This window comes from Gymnoscopelus microlampas (assembly GCF_963454915.1).
Source record: "Gymnoscopelus microlampas genome assembly, chromosome: 8".
Lineage (NCBI taxonomy): Eukaryota > Metazoa > Chordata > Actinopteri > Myctophiformes > Myctophidae > Gymnoscopelus > Gymnoscopelus microlampas.
This window is the reverse complement of record NC_139945.1, coordinates 28,173,631-28,188,630: the sequence shown is the minus strand read 5'-3', so window position 1 is coordinate 28,188,630 and position 15,000 is coordinate 28,173,631. Positions and strand designations below refer to the sequence as shown.

The 15,000-nt window shown below is 43.3% G+C and overlaps 1 protein-coding gene across 1 annotated transcript in view; it reads right to left on the bottom strand.

Annotated features, from left to right (window-relative positions):
- The window catches only part of ets1 (v-ets avian erythroblastosis virus E26 oncogene homolog 1), a 252,782-nt gene that overhangs the window by 69,026 nt on the left and 168,756 nt on the right, over window positions 1-15,000 (bottom strand). The window lies entirely within an intron of this gene.

Sequence of the window (15,000 nt, the reverse complement as noted above, 5' to 3'; positions counted from 1 at the left end):
CAAGCTCACAATGCGTCACATCTTGATGCATTGTGAGCTTGTAGATCTGCTATTTTCAAATGGCTGATTTGTATATAGGGCTGAAGTGGTTAATGTATGTTTTGTAATAATAATCAAAATCTACAAAGTAACTAACTAAAGTTAAATAATTGTAGTGGAGTACAAAGTATAATATTTGCCTCTAAGATGTGAGAAGTACTGATAATTGAAAATGCTCCAGTAAAGTAAAAAATACCAAAAAGACAAACTGAAGTAGGCCTACAGTACTTGAGTACATGTACTAGTTACTTTACACCACTGCGTACAAGGGATTCATCCTATGTGGAGTTTTATCTCCCCTTCCAACCAATATCCCGTAGGGTTGCATGCTCCACCAGCCAGGTGCCAAGGTTTAACAATAATAATATGACTGCCTTGGAATTGCACAATGCCTGTTATGCCTCTGGATACAGAATTAATGAAGCCTATCCAGCTATCCTTCATTGTGATGCATGCAATTTTGCTTCTCCAGCCTCTAGAAACGAGGAATATTATCGTAGCTATATGCAGTTACAAAAGATAATTGTTTATTTCCAGTTGCTGTTATAAAAACGTGATCAGGAAGAAACGTGCATGTAAGGGGAAGGGCAGGGCTTAATGATGGTGACAGTTGAACTTCCTGTAACCCTAATGTTGTCACTGAAACGTACGTACGTGTGTGCGTGCGTGCGTGTGTGCGTGCGTGCATGCGTGCGTGCGTGCGTGCGTGTGTGTGTACGATAGGCTACACATAACAAAGTGAGAGTGACCCCTTCTCTGAGTCAAAAGGAAGAGATTGGGAATGCATTCATCCAACATAGCCTAATGATACTTCAGTCAGGAACACTCACGTCAAAGTAGATTTAACCATTTACTGCAACAAATGGAATACAGTTAAGCTTGGCGTTAAAGGCTCCGCTCTGGGAGATATTCCCTGAATTTTGTCCAAGCAGCATGCTTAGCAAAATCAGGGAATGTTAAGCAAAACCCCCATAGGGATACAATATCAAACAATAAGCAATACATTGACATATTAGTTTGAATTAGCAGATATAAATCGCCTATGCCAGACTCTGATCAAAAGGTGGAGGCTGGGGTGGAGGAGGCAGCTAAGCAGCAGTGAAGCAGGCAGCAAGACAAGCAGAGACCTAGTGAATGCAAAGCCGTATTTAAAGGAACCTCTTTGTTAAGGCGTGAGCTGTGATTGGAGTATGAATGTGTGACGTAATGACCAGCAGAGCTGTGAATGGGGAACAGGAGGCTGATGTTCACATCCGCTGACTGACAGCTGATTACAGCTGAGGCGTGCAAGACATCCGTGTCCTGCATGAACTCTGTGCTTCATTTTTGTGAGACACCAAAAGCGTTGAGGTTACATAAACCCTGGTGTGACATCAGACCTGGGTCAAACAGTCTTTTTAGTTTGTTTGTCCTAGACTGCTCTGAGTATAGCAGAAGGCTGGGGTCTACCACTCAGATATAGTTCCAGCCAGGTGAGTTATGGAGGCCTGTTTATTGCCCTATATGTGGCATACCCAACACCTGTCTCAGACCCGGAACAAACTCATTGTAAAGTGTAAAGTATGTGCACATACAATTGCAATTGCCATAACCCACCCCTCTGACATGGCTGTGTGTGTGTGTGTGTGTGTGTGTGTGTGTGTGTGTGTGTGTGTGTGTGTGTGTGTGTGTGTGTGTGTGTGTGTGTGTGTGTGTGTGTGTGTGTGTGTGTGTGTGTGTGTGTGTGTGTGTGTGTGTGTGTGTGTGTGTGTGTGTGTGCGCGCGTGCGCGTGCGCGTGTGCGTGTGTGTGTGTGTGTCACTGATTAGGGTCCTGACTGAAACGTTGACCACTCTTGTGCGAAATTAGAAGATGTCTTGCCCCATTGGCCACAAGATCTGCAGCTACCTGGTCTGATGGGGGTCGTGATATGCAGGTATGGATGTTGGAGATTTATCTGTCAATTTGTTTATTTATCGCTTTATTTGTTTATTTATTTACCAAAGTGAAAAGCTCTCCGCTGCATATCCCTCTCACCTTTGCTCCATCTCTCTCTTTCTGCGTCTTCCTCCTCTCCCTTTCTCTTTTATTCTGTTACTTTACATCTCTCCTTGTCTTCTCTCTCTCTCTCTCTCTCTCTCTCTCTCTCTCTCTCTCTCTCTCTCTCTCTCTCTCTCTCTCTCTCTCTCTCTCTCTCTCTCTCTCTCTCTCTCTCTCTCTCTGTCTCCCCCCCCTCTCTCTCTCTCAGTATCAGCTTCACACTCAACACTCACGGCTCATCTGAAACACCTTGTGGCTCCGTGATAATTCCATGACCCCGGTTCAACATTTGTTTGAATTAGAAATTGCACGGTCCATTCCCCTGACAGCCACCGCTCTTAAAAGTAAATCTTGTCTGAGCCACGGGGTGTCTGGAGGTGCATGCATACATGTGCACATCTACGTGTGTGTGTGTGTGTGTGTGTGTGTGTGTGTGCGCGTGCGCGTGCGTGCGTGCGTGCGTGCGTGCGTGCGTGCGTGCGTGCGTGCGTGCGTGTGCGTGTGTGCGTGTGCGCGTGTGTGTGTGTGTGTGTGTGCGCATATGTGTGCATGCGTGTGTGTGGAGGAGATGGCAGGTGGGGGGGGGTGTTGAAGTCCAAGGTGAGAGGCGTGAAGAAGCAACATGAGCATCACATTGGCAGGCAGACACGCAGATGGGGCCGGGCAGCCCGCCCTTCTTCTCAGGGTCGTCTTTGCTCTGCAGCCTGAAGCCTCGCCTGATATTGAGGGGCCCTTCAGTGCCCCGGGCTTCCCAGGGGCCCGCAGATGGGCAACACGTCGAGGGCAAAAGGTGGAGGATATGACTTATTGCCATGTGGAGAGAAATGCACGGGGTGCAGCTCTGCGATGAGACCAAATTGAATAAGGCAGCGTTGAATATGATCCAGGTCTGGAGCCGATGCCCCGCGCAATCCTGTTTCAATTAGCCGGGCTCTGCCAGTTCAAAGGCAGGGGCCTCGATACACTTCTGCTCCGCATGAAGCTACTCTCATCTCGTTGCCCCCCTACGCCTTTCACCTCCCCGTTATGGTGCCACCTTTTTCAGTTCAGACTCGTACTCCCTGTCTCAGCGAGTCTCATGCTTTGCATTAAACAGATAGTGAACACCTTGCCATCACCGGAGCCCATCCGTCACAGACCAGCAGGGGCTATGGCCCTCCATCACCACCTTTTAGTCAAGACACCCTCAGTGATAGTAACATGCAGTGGTGGAAAGTCATTAAGTACATGTACTCAAGTACTGTATTTAAGTACAATTTTGAGGTATTTGTACTTGACTTGAGTATTTCCAATTTCCAATACTTTTACTTCTCCACTCCACTACATCTCAGAGGCAAATATTGTACTTTTAATCCACTACAATTATTTGAAAACTACTAGTTACTATATAATTTATTACATTATAAAACACCACTTTAGTCCTATGTTATACCTAGGCTATTTGAAAATAGCCGATCTACAAGCTCACAACGCTTCACATTGCGACGCGTTGTGAGCTTGTAGATCTGCTATTTTCAAACATTTCAGTACTTTTACTCAAGTACATTTTAACACCAGACTTTTGCTTGTAACAGAGTACTTCTACATTGCAGTATTGATACTTTTACTTAAGTAAAACATTTGAGTGCTTTTTCCACCACCGGTAACATGCCTGCTTTTATGTCTTTCATATTTACAATGGAAAAGACATGCTGTTGCATGTTTCCGACAGTGCTTTGTGTTTAGTGTGTATTATTAACGTAAGTATAAAACATATGGGGTGGAAATGTTCACACTTATGTGGTGGTTGGCGAGATCAGCTCCGGACAAACAGACACAAATACAGACACACACACACACACACACACACACACACACACACACACACACACACACACACACACACACACACACACACACACACACACACACACACACACACACACACACACACACACACACACCCACACACACAGACAGACCTCTTATAGTCAGCTAGCCTCCTGCAGAGCCACTTCGTAAAAATACATTTCAGTTTTTATTAAAAGACCACTTGATTTGGTTCTCGTATAGAATAACTGTACCTGTGATAAGTTCTTTCCACAAAGACGTGCTTGGTACTACTGCTGGCTAAAGAATAAATGTCCAGTGGACACAAGGGCTGAGACTACTCCCACCTCTGGATTTCTTTGATCACTCTTTGAATATTTGGAGCTAGATAAAGGAGTTTTCATCAGTGGACAGTTTTCAATGTCACCCCTCCTTTGCTTAGATTCTTCTTCTCAAGGCATCAGGCCCTTTTACAGTCTTAAAGGGATAGCTTAACCCCTGAATCAAAGTGGTCTGGAGTCATGCAGAGTTCATATTCCAATTCATACCATCTGTTCGGGAGTGACGATGCTGCACTAAAACCAAGCAAAGGTACTGCGGAATCGAGAAATGCCGTGCAATGGAGCCGTCTATTAAAGTAATAATCTGTATGATAGTATCTAAAATGATCGTAAAATGTTAAAGCAAGATGAGAAGTGCTTTTAGACATAGAAAACAGGGGGGAAAACTTTGATGGTTCTTTCTCACTATAGGGTTCATAAAATGTCCTCCATTTCAAGATAAAAACATCTTCATTTGCCTTTGATTTGTCTTTATCTCGGGACGGTGATGATGGTCCTCTGTCAACCCCTTCTCCGTCCCACCTCTCTTCCGATGCTGCCTTGTGGGGCTCAGTTAAGCCGGGCCCAGACAGTGACTCCCTTTTGCTAATTTTCTCATTTCGAATCTTCCAAAGATAGCACTGACAGGTGATATTAATGGTCTTTTATTAGCATCGTCCTGATTGCTGCAGATTCGTCTCTTTCTTCTTTTTTTTGCGGAAGAAAGAAAGAATTGAAAGAGAGAGAGGGAGAGAGAGAGAGAGAGAAGAGAGAGAGAGAGAGAGAGAGAGAGAGAGAGAGAGAGAGAGGAGAGGGAGATGTAGAAAATATGGAAGTCCTCCACCCACCCCTTCTCACAGGAGATCGCTTCTCTCTTTGATAGCCTGCCCGAATCTGCCCCCACCCCCCTTCCCAAAGAAACTGCCCCGCAGATGTTGTTGCTGTATGCCGACTACAAAGAAGGAGGCCTTTATGAGGCTAATGTCTATTTTGGGCCTCAGTGTTTCCGAAACTGTGGTGCTCAGCGAGAAGGAGAAGAGAGGTATGAGTCTAATCTTTTCTGCTGTTGAAAACTTGTTTTATTCCCTGCCCAGCAGTATTTATAGATTAAAGCGCTCATCTGATGAATAAAGTGAGGATGTAATATTTTATGACAGTGTCAATATGGCATCGCCACGGTCGGCTTTCAGGCCTGATAAAAACAGCCCTGCAACGCTATTGGTGGAGGCATGAGCTTAAAGTTAATACTCCATCGCATGACGGTGTCTATGGCCGAAAATAACTGAAAAAAAGGTATAATGTTCTTTTCGGCCAGTATTACACTAGCCTTGTTCAGCAGTGTTCAGCAGTGTCCAGGAGAGTTCAGCAGCATTCAGCAGCATTCAGCAGTGTTCAGGAGACTGCAGGAGACTTCAGGAGAGTTCAGGAGCGTTCAGCAGTGTTCAGGAGAGTTCAGCAGTGTTCAGGAGAGTTAAGCAGTGTTCAGGAGAGTTCAGCAGTGTTCAGCATTCAGCAGTGTTCATTAGCAGAGTTTAGCAGTGTTCAGGAGAGTTCAGAAGTGTTCAAGAGAGTTCAGAAGTGTTCAGGAGAGTTCAGCAGTGTTCAGCAGTGTTCACTATAAGAGTTCAGCAGTGTTCAGCATTCAGCAGCGTTCAGCTGCAGGGTTCAGCAGTGTTCAGCAGAGTTCAGCAACGTTCATGGCATGAAGTGTTCCTAGTAAGGCTCTGAACTCTCACCACCGCACCCAGAGAACTTTGGTGACTTTGTTGTAATGTTGGCTGTGAGGCAGAGGTCTTGAGGGTGATATTAGCTCTCGATATTATCTTTAATTAAAACACCAATCCCTCAGCCAAGTTGTCCAAACAGGCCTAAATAGGCCCAGTAAAATCAGACAAACATCCTCAGTATTTGATGGGTTGAGAGTGTGCACTGTATCGCCTCCAGATGGTTTGTGTTTCTCAAGCGTTTCATGAGGGATGGTACCGGACAGCAATCTTCTGTTCGACTGTGCCCTCTTGACAGAACAAGTTCCTCCAAATCACATGCTGAGAAGTTGGGTGTCTGCCTGGGTCTTTCTCTCTCCTATTCTCCATGGTCAAAGTGTGTTCGTGTGTGTGTGTGTGTGTGTGTGTGTGTGTGTGTGTGTGTGTGTGTGTGTGTGTGTGTGTGTGTGTGTGCGTGTGCGTGTGCGTGTGCGTGTGCGTGCGCGTGCGCGTGCGTGTGCGTGTGCTTGCGCGCGCGCGTGCGTGCGTGTGTGCATGTGTTCGGTTCAAACTAAAGTGCACTGCTCAACTGCAGCTAATCACACACCATCAGTGAATAAGAGTGATGCTTTGTTCAACACTATGCTGAGTGAATTATTGTTTGGACCACTACAAACTGAAGCTACTATAGAAACCAATGCCAATTCCCTTTACCTCTTACATAAAGTGCCTACACGTTTGTAAAGAGCACACTTAGAGGCCCCTGACAGCTGTAGAAAGCAATGGATATTTATGGATTTAATGACTTTTAAACAGTGGTGGAAAAAGTAGATCTGCTACTTTCAAATAGCCTAGGTATGAAATAGGGCTAAATTGGTTAATGTATGTTTTATAACGTAATAATCTATATCTGCAAAGTAAAGTTAGTAACTAACGTTTTCCAATAATTGCAGTGGAGTAAAAGTACAATATTTGCCTCTGAGAGGCAGTGGAGTAGAAGTAAAAGTATTGACAATTGGAAATACTCTGGTAAAGTCAAAGTACCTAAAAATTGTACTTAAGTACAGTACTTGAGTAAATGTATTTAGTTACTTTACACCCTCTGCCAGTTAGTGAACTTTTCAAACAGAAAGATGAGAGACAGCACAGAGACAGATGAGAGGAGGGGGGAGAGGAAGGAGTTGTAGCGGATAGGGGGGAGGGGGGTGGGGGGGGGGGTGATGGTGAGTCCAGCATGCCCTTCTTGATAAGCCATTGGCCAGGCACCAATGTAAACAACCAACGGTACCCCTCCCCTCTCCTCTCCTCTCCCTCTACCACGGTGTCTCTGGCTCCACCATTCCTCTTCATTAGCGTCCCAGAGCTCCATGCTTGCTTGTGTAATTAGTGGAGGGGGGTTGCTGAATGCCGATGTAACATGCTCTCATTAGAGGAGTGAGAGGAGAGGAGAGGAGAGGCTGGCAGAGGGAGAGGAGGTCTGGAGAGGCAGGCGGCACAGAGCGAGAGAGAGAGAGAGAGAGAGAGAGAGAGAGAGAGAGAGAGAGAGAGAGAGAGAGAGAGAGAGAGAGAGAGAGAGAGACACTACTTGAGTATTTCCAATTTCCAATACTTTTACTTCTACTCCACTATCTCAGAGGCAAATATTGTACTTTTACTTCACAACAATTGAAAACAATTGATTAACCACTTCAGCCGTAGCTATTTGAAAATAGCCGATCTACAAGCTCACAACGTGTTGTGAGCTTGTAGATCGGCTATTTTCAAATAGATATGCTATTAGTTTTATACTATTTTGAAACATGTGAAATGGGATATTGTGCATAATGATTACTTTTACTTTTAGTACTTTAGTATATTTTGATGCCAATACTTTTGTACTTTTACTCAAGTACCTCTTTTTTTATTTATTTTTTGTTAATTTATTTCAGTACAGAGTATTTCTACATGGTGGTATTGATACTTTTACTTAAGTAAAACATGTGAGTACTTTTTCCACCACTGCATGATGCATGCCAAAAATACGAATACGATGAAGTAAATGAGGCTTAATGAGCATCCTGATATATTCCAGATATAATATTCGTGAGCAAATAAAATAGGGAAGGCCTATGAGATGAATGTACTTCACTGTGAGGTTCTGTCATCTCAGTCATCAAACCAAAACTAACTTGGCGGTTAGTGTGTAGTGAGGCCGTCTGGTAATCAGAAGGTCACCGGTTCTCCTCCCGGCCACAGTCCAAGTGTCCAACTGTCCCTTAGTGCAGTGGTTCACAACCTTTTCAGGTCATATGTGAACTGGGGACCCCCCGAAATAATCATTTGAACTGGGACTTTCTCACCCTGACAAGCACTTGGAATTGTAGGAGTTGAGGCATTACATTTAGTTTGACTCGGTTCCACAGATAAACCTTGTGAAAATAGCTGATTTTAAAGGCTCGGCTATTTTTTATTTTTTTTGCCTCTTTCTTATATTATCAAGTTGGCCAATGTTTTACTAGTTTTTATGGTATAGTTTGTTGATTACTTTTGATGCAGTAAATGTTTTTTTTTGTTGTCTTAAAAGTCCTTAAATTGTCACTTCACTGTCATCCGGGGACCCGCTCAAAATCATGGGTAGCACTTTACAATAATGACCCGTTATAAAGCATTTATAAACGTTTATAAGTAGTTTGTAGACTATTAACAAATCATTAACAACCTGTTTGTTGACATTCGTAAATGATTACTAAAACCTTTATAACTACAGTTACAAATCATTTGTAAAGTATTAGTAAGTAGTGAACTATTCATGAATAAGCCATTTATATACATCTGTAAAAAGATTATCAAATCATTTGTAACGACCCATTCTAAAGCATTTATAAACGTTTATAAGCAGTTTGTAGACTATTAACAAATCATTAACAACCTGTTTATTGACATTCGTAAATGATTACTAAAACCTTTATAACTACGGTTACAAATCATCTATAAAGGTATTAGTAACTAATCATGAATAAGCCATGTATAATACATCTGTAAATGATTATTAAATCATTTGTAACTGATGTTACATAACATATACAAGCTATTGGTAGCTTGTTCATGTTTAACATATTATGCTTTGTTAAACCTTTCTAAAGTATCTATAAATCCTTAGTGCATGTTATTATGTGCCCTATAGTAAAGTGAAGACAGTTCATCATTTACAACTGTCTGTTAATGTGTTTGTTCATGTTTAACATGCTTTGTAAAACATTCCTAAAATATCTATAAATCCTTTGTACATGTTATGTGCCCTACAGTAAAGTGAAGACAGTTCATCATTTATGACTGTCTGTTAATGTGGACTTTCTCCTTACCTGTTGCAAACTACCTGGCTTTCATGAATGCAGACACCAAACAATTACTAGAATTATCATTCATGTTAAGCAAATGATGCGTTCAAATCCCATTGATGTCTTTCCTATGATTCTTTCCTTTGCAGACTGGCTTCCAGAAGATCAACTGAAAACTACCAGGAAGGCCGCTCGGGATTTGAACTCATGGCCTCTGGATCATGTATACTGCGTCTCAACCCATTGAGCTAACAGTTGGATGACAAATATAGCCTTCCTGGTAGTTTTCAGTTGATCTTCTGGAAGCCAGTCTGCAAAGGAAAGAATCATAGGAAAGACATCAATGGGATTTGAACTCATGGCCTCTGGATCATGAATACTGCGTCTCAACCCATTGAGCTAACAGATGGCTGACAAGTAAATCCGAAATAATCACTAAGCGTGGAGGCCAAAATCGTCCCCCCAAAAACCTGTTAGGAGTACGTTTCAGGCAATTTAGAGTTGATTGGTAGTACTTTGTAGTGACTTTTTTGGTCCCTAACACCACAAATGGTTTACATACTCTTTACGAATGTCTTACGCATCATTTGCTTAACATGAATGATAATTCTAGTAATTGTTTGGTGTCTGCATTCATAAAGCCAGGTAGTTTGCAACAGGTAAGGAGAAAGTCCACATTAACAGACAGTCATAAATGATGAACTGTCTTCACTTTACTGTAGGGCACATAATAACATGTACAAAGGATTTATAGATATTTTAGGAATGTTTTACAAAGCATGTTAAACATGAACAAACACATTAACAGGACAGTTGTAAATGATGAACTGTCTTCACTTTACTATAGGGCACATAATAACATGTACTAAGGATTTATAGATACTTTAGGAATGTTTAACAAAGCATATGTTAAACATGAACAAGCTACCAATAGCTTGTATATATTATGTAACATCAGTTACAGATGTATTATACATGGCTTATTCATGAATATTTACTAATACCTTTATAGATGATTTGTAACCGTAGTTATAAAGGTTTTAGTAATCATTTACGAATGTCAATAAACAGGTTGTTAATGATTTGTTAATAGTCTACAAACTGCTTATAAACGTTTATAAATGCTTTAGAATGGATCGTTACAAATGATTTAATAATCTTTTACAGATGTATATAAATGGCTTATAAACGTTTATAAATGCTTTATAACGGGTCATTATTGTAAAGTGCTACCAAATCATGTAGGGACCCACAGGTTGAGAACCACTGCCTTAGTACGACACTCAAACCCTGTAACCTTTTCAGTTATGAGCACACATGGTACACGTACAGCAAAACACCTTTCTGAACTGAGAGCTATTACACTATTAACTATCACACGTTACCAGCGCTCCCCGGCGATGCCCTTCACATCAGCCTTCTTTGCAGCAGTGCTGCGATGGCTCACACTCAGGAGGACTGAGAGATGATGACAGTACAGTATGTGTTCCCTCCGTCTGATCCTTCTCTCTCTCTCTCTCTCTCTCTCTCTCTCTCTCTCTCTCTCTCTCTCTCTCTCTCTCTCTCTCTCTCTCTCTCTCTCTCTCTCTCTCTCTCTCTCTCTCTCTCTCTCTCTCTCTCTCTCTCTCTCTCTCTCTCTCTCTCTCTCTCTCTCTCTCTCTCTCTCTCTCTCTCTCTCTCTCTCTCTCTCTCTCTCTCTCTCTCTCCCCACAGTGTTAACCCACCCGGCCCGCTACCTCCAACAGGTCCCTGTGTTGTTCACACTGATAGCAGCATAAGTGCTGCTGGTTGACCTGTCTGCTCCGTTCAGCTCATCTGGGCCGTGATCTGAGGTTGGGTTTGTAGCGAGGGGCTTATCAGCGATGGGGTGATGAGAGGAAGAGGGGCCGCTTGTCAGGAGCAGACTCTCACCAGAGCCTGTCTTATGTCCTGCGTCTCTCCTCCTCCCCTTGTGTCTTTGTCAGTATAATCCTATATATATATATATATATATATTAAAATTGGCTAATGGGAGGTGGGTGGGCGGACTACGGCCACGTCACTCTGACTCGGACATAACCATAAACAAACCTGATATGCCCATATGTAGGCATGTCACTATGAATCAGACATAACCATTAACAAACCCGATACGGCCATATTTAGACATGTCACTCTGACCCAGACATAACCATAAACAAACAAACCCGATACGGCCATACACATAGACATGTCAGTATGACCCAGACATAACCATAAACAAACCCTATACGCCCATATATAGGCATATATGGGAGATCTGGTTGTCCAGAGCCACAGATCCGACCGCTATATGCCCATATATGGTCATGTGCATATATTGGACCGACCAACTTCAAACTTGGCACACGCATACACAGTCGAAACACAGCAGAAACACAGCTTGCAATGTGTATGTTATATTATTTAGATCTGATAAGTTATTATTTCACAACTTGCATCTTTAAGCCGTGTGCGTCACTGACATAAAGTAAGTCACCTGAATGTGTGCTATTTATGTTTTGCTCAATGTAAACGCATACTAATGATCAGCTTGGTTGGTCTTGATTTCCTCTAATATAACAACCATGTGTTATACTTCACTATGCTATTTCATTGTGCGTGTGTGCGTGCGTGCGTGCGTGCGTGCGTGCTTGCGTGCGTGTGTGTGTTTGTGTCTGTGCGTGCGTGCGTGTGATTGGGAGGTTGTGCTGGGAGTGTTTTGAGGCCACAAACAATCTTGCTGAGGGTCACCAAAGTCCTATGGCCGGGCCCTGTATTTGTGTATATGTAACTGCTGTGTATCCTTATGCATATAATGGTTATGCTTTGTATGTATGCTGTATATTTTAGCGAGTGTTATGTGCTTGTGCAGTCTGATGGTTGTGCAGCTATGGGAGGAGTATTCTATTGTTTATCATTGTAATCCTACAATATTGTGATCTCCTTTGTCTCCCTCCCTCCTTTAGAACCACACAAATGCATAATAGTTCATGTGTCTTGCCATACTGTGCTGTTAAACTGTACTGTGCTACCTTCAACAAAGACTGTGCCTATATGTGAAACATTCCATCCTGTCTCCCTGTGAAGTCTTACCGATTCTCTGTGGCGAATACTACTGTCCTACCCTACCCGCCTAATACAGTCCTTACCCTCTCAAACAGTAGTCGACATAACCAGTGCACATAGAAGTAAAATATAAAACATAAATGCATATAACATACAACATATTGTCATCACAATGAAATTGCAATGATCTATAAAAGTACATCAGTCCAAGTGAATGTGCAATAGCCACGACGCCTACAGCTTGTTCAGAAACCTAACAGCCGAGGGAACAAATGATCTCAGATCTCTGTTTAATTTTCGCCCTTCTAGGAAAGGTGTTGAACCCCCTCCCTGATGGCAGGAGACAAAACTCTGCCTAAATAGCGTGTTGAGGGTTCCGCCAGAATGATTTTTGTCCTTTGAGTAGCTCTAACTTGATAAACATGGCCAAGTTCATTCAAGTTAGAGCCAATGGTCTATTGGCAAAGTTTAACAGTACTTCCCAGCCTATTTTTGTTAGCCATGTGGAGGTTGCCAAACCAATAAATCATTGCAAAAGTTCAAAATGACTCAATAAAAGGGGAATAAAACATTTTCAAGAGCAATCTGTCACAGTGAAACTTGTTTCTCAAGAAAAATTGTCTCTGATTAGTAGCCTTTTTGCAGATGGAGTCAGTTTTGGCATCAAAAGTCATTTTGTCATCCAGGATGGTGCCCAAGTAACTATATTGGCTTACTGTTTCCACAGTTATGTCATTAATAAAAGTCAGTGCCATGACAGGAGAGTTTCGGAAAAAGTATACATACGCATCTCTCTTGTCTTAAAGACATTTGCCAGAATCATCATCACACCATCTGATGAAATTGTCCGAGGCTGGACCATGGCCCGCGTGGTCGTCGTCCTGCCCACTGACAATCACAGAATCGTCAGAAAACGTGATTATAACCTTGATTCAAACCTACTCTGGCAGTCATTGGAGTAGACCAACTAAACACACGCCTGAGGCGATGATGCTGTAGAACACATCCTCCAGAAGGAGCGAGTGCATTCTCCGGCACTTTGCTGTCCCTCCACATCCGGGCCTCAGACGGTGTCATTAAGGCCACGTTTAGACGTCATTTTTAGGTTGTTTTTTTGGACCCTTATGGGTCTGTAACTCTGAGAGTGTGTAAATGGAACCAGGATATTTATTATATTACCACCAAAGGTGAGCGTCTACAGCAGGGGTCTTCAACAGGGGGTCCGGGACCCCTAGGGGGTCCTCAGAGCTACTATAGGGGGTCCGCCAAATCTTTGTGTGATTTTGTTTTTTTACATTAACCACTTGAACCCTAGAATTCATTTTCTGAGGGGAACATTAGCCAAAAATAGCCGAGCTTGTAGATCGGCTATTTTTTGGCAAAGAGGCTATGGTGTGGAGGGAAAAAAGAGCAGACGTACAAAAAAAACTTTAATCTGAAACACAATTTTATACAATATAGAGTAGGGGGTCCCTGCTTCATCTCTCTCTCAGCTAGGGGGTCCTTGGCCTGAAAACGTTGAAGACCCCTGGTCTAGAGGAAGAACTAGACAGTCGAAGCATCACCTTTGGTGGAAATACAATAAATATCCTTGGGAGCATGATCAGAGTGTGCAGACTCCATTACTGCACTCTGCCTCTTCATGATGTCTCTGTTCATCTTTCTTATAGCTAATGAGATAAGTGCCAAGCGGTGATAATCATTCAACACTTTTTTGGTGATGGAAACTTGGCCACTGGAACAACCATGGATTCTTTCTATAATGTGGGGATTTTATTCTGTGAACACGTTTGCTCGGTTACAGTGGATGCTGTAGAAAGGCAGATCATACAGTAGCATCTTGGCTATGCCGTTCTATGCTCTTGGCACCGCTGTTGTTGCTCTTGTCTCCACAAGGCCATAGAAGTGTGTACTAATAGTCCAGAAGGCTGTAATTAATTAACGATGGGATCGTTGAATTTTAGGCATCTCTGAACAGAGTTCACTCACTCTCTAATTCACGCACGCACGCACGCACGCACGCACGCACGCACGCACGCACGCACGCACACACAAAACCTGTCTCATTCTACCATTATCTGCTGGCCAAGGATAATGTTTCTGTTCAACCTCTTTTCTCTGTTTTTTCTCTCCTTTTCTCTCTCTTTCCCCCTTCCCATGAAGCATACCCCACCACCCACACATAGACCTCCACCCCCCACCCCCCCACTCTCTCTCCCTCATACATGCAGATCCATGCAGGTTATTTTTAGAGCTCGGTTGATGTTTAAAGGATGTAAAGTCCATCCTGTGCCGTGATTCTCTGTGAGGAAACAGGCTGTGCTCCCTCTCTTCCTCTCCCCCTCCTTCCTACGCTGCTGCCCCCCCCCCCCCCCCCGCCTCCCCCTTCTCCCTCCCTCTTTTATTTTCAAGCATCCATCTCATCTCCTTGCCCTCTCCCTCCTTCTCAAACGCAACCCTCTCCACGTTATCTCTCGATGCCCCCCCCCCACGCGCCTATGTACTCTGTCTTTCTCTCTTTCCTCCCCATACCTATAACCATCTCTCTCTCTCTCTCTCTCTCTCTCTCTCTCTCTCTCTCTCTCTCCTCTCTCTCTCTCTCTCTCTCTCTCTCGTTATCTGTGATGGTGTCAGAGTGATGCTTTTTTCCCCTCCATCTGCATGTAATCTGTGCCTCTCATCACTCGGGGCGGGGTGTCTGTCCACTTGTCTGTCTGTCCCTCTGTCT